Genomic DNA, 5695 nt, shown 5'->3' with positions numbered 1-5695 from the left:
GCAGCTTGCTAAGTACTGGTTCAGAGCATATATTGGACTAGTAATGTTGTAAAAACTATTTTCCAAGTTTACTAGTTCATAGGCATTTTCAGATCCTAATTTTATATTCTGTAAGTGAAAATTATGTAATTCTATATAGAGTGAGAAGTTGCGTAGTTTACAGAAAGAAAACAGGACTTTTGAATCAGAAATAAATGGGCTTGAATTTTTTTAAACTATTGACTAGCAAGTCAAGGCTTGAGAGCAAAAATTTCTTCACCTAAGATGGAGATAATAACACCTCTCTTGAGTCGTTGTGAGAACCATATGATATTCAAAATATGCATGTAAGATCATACTTCAAAAGACAATTAGTTGCTCTTCTCCGCTCTTCTGTTTCTGTGATGAAAGTTCTGTTATGGAAATTAAACATGTTACTTTTTTCACTTCCTCTCATGGAGAGATGGAATTTAGTTCTCCTGCTTCACCCTAAACTAGTCAGAGACTTTCTTGACCAACCAAATGGAACAGAAGTCATGTTTGGGGAATGGCAGAGCTAAGTCATAAGAAATACTACTGTTTTCATCTTGGTCTCTAGGGAAATCAGCTGCAGGGAAAGCCAGTCGCTATGTAAAAGACTGATTACTCTTAGGACTTTATGTGTGAAGATAGAGAAGCCAGTGGGAGGACGATGCCAGCCATGCAGAGCAGTCATCCCAGACTCCTCCACGGGGTGATAAGCATGAGTGAGACATCTTCGGAAGATGCCAAAACCAAATGCCATCTTGACAACTTCTACAGGAAAGGCTCTGAGGACTGCCCAGCTAAACAGCAGTGTGGAAGGGTATATGTTTAAACTAAATATTTTATATTTAGCTGAACCAATTTTTTTGTTGTTGTTGTTTTTCGAGACAGGATTTCTCTGTATAGCCTTGGCTGTCCTGGAACTCACTCTGTAGACCAGGCTGGCCTCGAACTCAGAAATCCACCTGCCTCTGCCTCCTGAGTGCTGGGATTAAAGGTGTGTGCCATCACACCCGGCCAAAATTTTAGTCTAATTTATTGAATTCTGTTTATTTGTTCGGTTAGTATTTTTTTAGATTAAAATTTTCCAATTTGTTTCATTTTGGTCATTGTATTGCTTCTAATCTTTTTTTTTTCTACGTAGGCCATAGAGGAATAACAGAAAGGCTGTTAGGTGAAAAATATTGCATTTTCTTCCCATGATGATGGTTTTAATTAATTCAAATTTCTTAAAACATAGTGTCTAAAATATACAACATGTCAAGGTGCACAAATGTATAATTTGTTAAACAGTAATATGTTCCCAGAACACTCTGCTATAGGAAAACTGTTGGCCTTTTAACATATTTTTTCCTAGAGGCAAGTGCTACAGCAGTACCAGTGATAATCCTGAACTGTCCAGGACAAGGATTGCTGTTCCCACACAGATCCCCTCCTTTCCCATTGTGCTACCTGAGAATATGTGTCCACCTCTCCTTTGGGAGGCAAGTGGTTGTCCTCGGGAGGGGCAGCTCGCCACAGTGATCTTGCCTGGGACTGGATTATTTATACCTAGGAAAGCCAATTTTTGCCTCAGGTCAGTGATACGTTCTTAATTCAGCTCTGATATTTTCATCTTCTTCTCTTTGGTTCAGTTGGTTCAGAACCAACCAACTGTTGGGCACACTGGGGCAGGTACTGCAAGGAACCCCTGGGCACCCTTAGACCTCTCACATACAATGGCAGAGTCAGTTACAGTCTCCAACTTTCCTTATGTTCTTGCTCATAGGTAACTCTTGCCCATATTGAAAATAGCATGTTTAATTTCCCCAAACTTACACACACATCATTCATTCAGTGAGTCATCACTAGGAGCCCATTGCTGAGCCATGGCCTGTGATAGACACCTGGGCTATTGCTTATACATAAGATACTTCCAGGTCCTTCTAAGTTAAGAATGGGAATGGACACAATGATCAGGCAATTTCAAGGATGATGACGGGTTAGTAAATGACCATGTCACGATCCAGGAGTTTAGTCGTCCTCACTGCAGCCTGTGAGAGCAATGATGCTCTGCATTTTACATTTGGGAAACGTGAGACAAAGGAGCTTTTGGGTGTTACTGAACACCCAGCTGGAACAAGGCAGAGCTAGCACTAAAAGTTTACTAGGCTAACTCTGCAACCTACACTTTCAAGAGTCCAAAGTGGGAACCTTTATATTCTTTTTGTATTTCCCTAAATTTTATATTCTTAAAATATTATGCTAAGGCCAGCCTGGTCTATAGAGTGAGTTCCAGGACAGCCAAGGCTACACAGAGAAACCCTGTCTCAATATATATATATATATATATATATATATATATATATATATATATATATATATCTCCACTACAAAATCTTAGCCTCCATTTGGGTCTTCATATTTTGATATTAGTGGGGAGATAATAAGCTTATTGTGGTGGCTCTAAAGATTAGACTGCCCTGAGAAGGAAATTTTCACGTTAAAGGCAGGACTGAATACCCAGAGGCCACTTCAGAACTTGTTTTATTCAAGGACCCTCCTCCTTCTGTTCCAGTTTCTGCACTTTCTACAAGACTGGCTGAACTATTCAATCTCAGCGATCAGAGCTTAGAAGAACCGCAAAGACTATGTAGTCTGTACTGGCTAATTTTTGTTGTTGTTGTTGTTGTTGTTGTCAACTTGACACAAACCAGGCCATTTGGGAAGAGTGAACTTCAAGTGAGAAATTGCCAGCATCAGTTTGACTTTTGGGGAAATTTTCTTGATTAATGATTGATAAGGGAGAGCTCACTTTGCTACAAGTAGTGCCACCTCTGGAAACACGTTCCCAGGCGGTATAAGAAAGCAGGCTGAGCAAGCCAGGAAGCAGTGTTCCTCTGTGTGCCATATAACAATTATTTACACAGTGTGTATATTAAGTTTGTGAGTAACTTAGTTGTGATTTAATGTGCACAGGAAGGTGTATGTAGGTTATATGTAAATAACTATACCATTTGGTATAAAGTATTTAAGTAGCCATAGTGTTTTTTAAGACACATTCCATGTTTTATTTACACTTTAAGACTAATTTTCATCTCAAAATCACATATCCATACACCTATTTTCTTTTTGTTGACTTCACTTNAAACATCTAAGCATGTTTTACTAAACAAAGACTGTAAACAAATTATTATGTCTGTTACATGTAACAAACGGGAACAGCTTTTAACAGAAATTCAAAACCCCCAACATCTTTTATTATAAATACAGGTATCAAAACAATCCTGAACCTATGTTTGATACTAACAGTAGTCAGCACCCACACGGCTTCAAGAACTAACACAATTGTCGATTGTTCATTGTATCTGCTACTTTAAACAATTCCAACTGCAGCTCTAAATATGATAAATAAAACATGCCATTTCTGTTCTTCCTTCTTGAGACTTTACTTTCCAGAAAAACAAATGTTTCCATGGCCATCTGACACTCTTTTGCCATGCTTTTGTCTTGAAAACCTAAATTCCATTTTGAATACTTCAGGTTCATGTTTAAATGACAGTGCTTTAAGAAGAGAAAGAAAAATTGTGCTGCACTTCTCTTGTTACCTGAAAACATAATAGGTATACATATATTAAATATATTCTTACAACTGTCCAGGTCATGTTTACCAGCTGCAATTCTTTTACTTAATGTGTGGGTATTTTGCATGGTGATATTTAATCAAGACATTAACACGAGTAGAAGGTTGCTGATTTAAGACAAGTTTGAGATCCACTGAAGTTAGTTGTTGTACGTCTGTCCTTCTGGAGGCTGTGGAAGTTTCATATTTTCTTTGGACATCATAAGACGTCTTAGCTCTTGAAGTATGACTTTAATGCTATAGGAATTTTGCCATTTTGCTAATACTGGTAGGCTCCATGCATCCACCATTCCACTGGAATTATTGATTCCATTCATATTAATTTTTGTTACAAATCTAACTGATGGAGGAGCTTCTGGGTATTTAGATCCACATTCTACTTTCAGGCTATATATTCTGTTTTCATAGTTTGTCCTTGGTGGCCCAATAATCATGCCTGTCCACCTTGTAAGTGTCGTGTCTTCATCATCTTCAAGGCCCCAGCTAACAGTACCATCACCTACTCCTTTATGTCCTTCTTCAAGTTCTTCCAACAAGCGAAAATTACGAGGAACTTTAACTCCTGTGGACACTGCCATCTTCTCCGGCTACCAGACGCACCACCCGTAGCCATAGTTTTTTGTTTGTTTGTATTGGAATGGGGTCCTGGAACTTGTCTCCCCTTGAAAATAGAGGGATAGGTTACTTTAGAAAATGTGTCTGAAAGCAATCAGGAATCAAACTCAGGACCTGTGGCAGAGCAGTTGGTACTCTTAACCACTGAGCCATCTCTCCAGGACCTGATAGCAATCAGAAATAGAGAAAGATAAGGCTGACTGGAGACCGGAGGTTGTAGTTTAAACTAAGGTAGTTACTGAAGACATCTATGAGAAGGGGGTCTTTGAGCCAAGCTTTGATAAGGGATTTAGCCCAGTAATTATATGAAAGAGAGTCCTTGGGCACAAGAAATGACCAAAGAATGGCTACACATGAGTGCCTGGCGCCCTGAGTGGGAGAGAAGAAAGAGAAGGACCTTAGGCAGCACAAGACCATCCTAGACTGAAGATCCAAACAGAGGAGTTAAAACCGCTTATAGTCTTATAACATATAGTCTCAGTAAACTGCAATACTTAAAGATATTCAATATAAAATGATAAATACAAACATTTGTTGTTAGCAAATATTTAAGTAATAAGCATTTAAATATAATTTTTACTCTATACTTTCTCACATTGGTGTGAGATTTAACAGCTTGAAGGTAGAAGTGAAGCTGGCTCTACTAGGGAGACCAAGGGGAGGGGAGAAAAGGGATTCCTGGAGCAGGGAGACGAAATGTGTTCCATGTACAATCCTCTCTTGCACAAAAACTTTCCCGAACATGTTTTAAGAAAATCTGTCTTAAATTCTAAGAGTCATGTACATACTACATTCAGCAAGAGATTTCAAAGGGAGTGACTAGGAATAAGTGGAGAAACCTTGTAAAATTGCTGCACCAGCCATACACATGATGTACTCACATACGTGCAGCACCGGCCATACATGTGGTACACTGACATACATGCTACATCAGCCATACACATGATGTACTCACATACGTGCAGCACCGGCCATACATGTGGCACACTGACATACACGCTACATCAGCCATACGCGTGGTGTACTCACATACATGTTACAACAGCCATATATGTGTTTAAAATAAAATAAATTTTGTAAGAGGCAGAAGAGGCCACACTCAAACCTCTTTCTGTTGTGCACACATGAGTCGCACACACAATGACTTAACAATTCAAAATGCCGAAGGTTCAAAAGAGTTAAGTGACTTGGTGCAGGTCACACGCATAGTCCATAGGTGATGTAGGCAAGACGCTCAGTCCTTGTAGTTGATACTTCCCTTGAGATTTTTACCAAGAGTGAGGAGTGGGGCACGGGGTGGAGGAAAGAGCGTTAAAGGGAAAAGAGAGAAGAAAAAGAGCAGTAAGCAGAGGTCCTGACCGGCTTTCAGGATTTCTTTGTCTTTCCTTCCTTTCTTTTTTTTCTTTTTTTTTATTATTTATTATTATTATTATTATTATTATTATTATTATTATT

General features: G+C 38.8%; 1 pseudogene across 1 annotated transcript; it reads right to left on the bottom strand.

Annotated features, from left to right (window-relative positions):
- Positions 1 to 3029: 3029 nt before the first annotated feature.
- On the bottom strand, positions 3030 to 4212 carry LOC110323491 (annotated as a pseudogene). The gene has a single exon (XR_003844082.1). The product of XR_003844082.1 is annotated as a ubiquitin-conjugating enzyme E2 variant 2 pseudogene (transcript).
- Between the last annotated feature and the right edge of the window lie 1483 nt (positions 4213 to 5695).

The sequence above is a fragment of the Mus pahari genome, chromosome 6, assembly GCF_900095145.1.
Source record: "Mus pahari chromosome 6, PAHARI_EIJ_v1.1, whole genome shotgun sequence".
In the NCBI taxonomy this organism is placed as follows: Eukaryota; Metazoa; Chordata; class Mammalia; order Rodentia; family Muridae; genus Mus; species Mus pahari.
The sequence above is the reverse complement of the archived record's forward strand: the minus strand, read 5'-3'. Positions and strand labels throughout refer to the sequence as shown.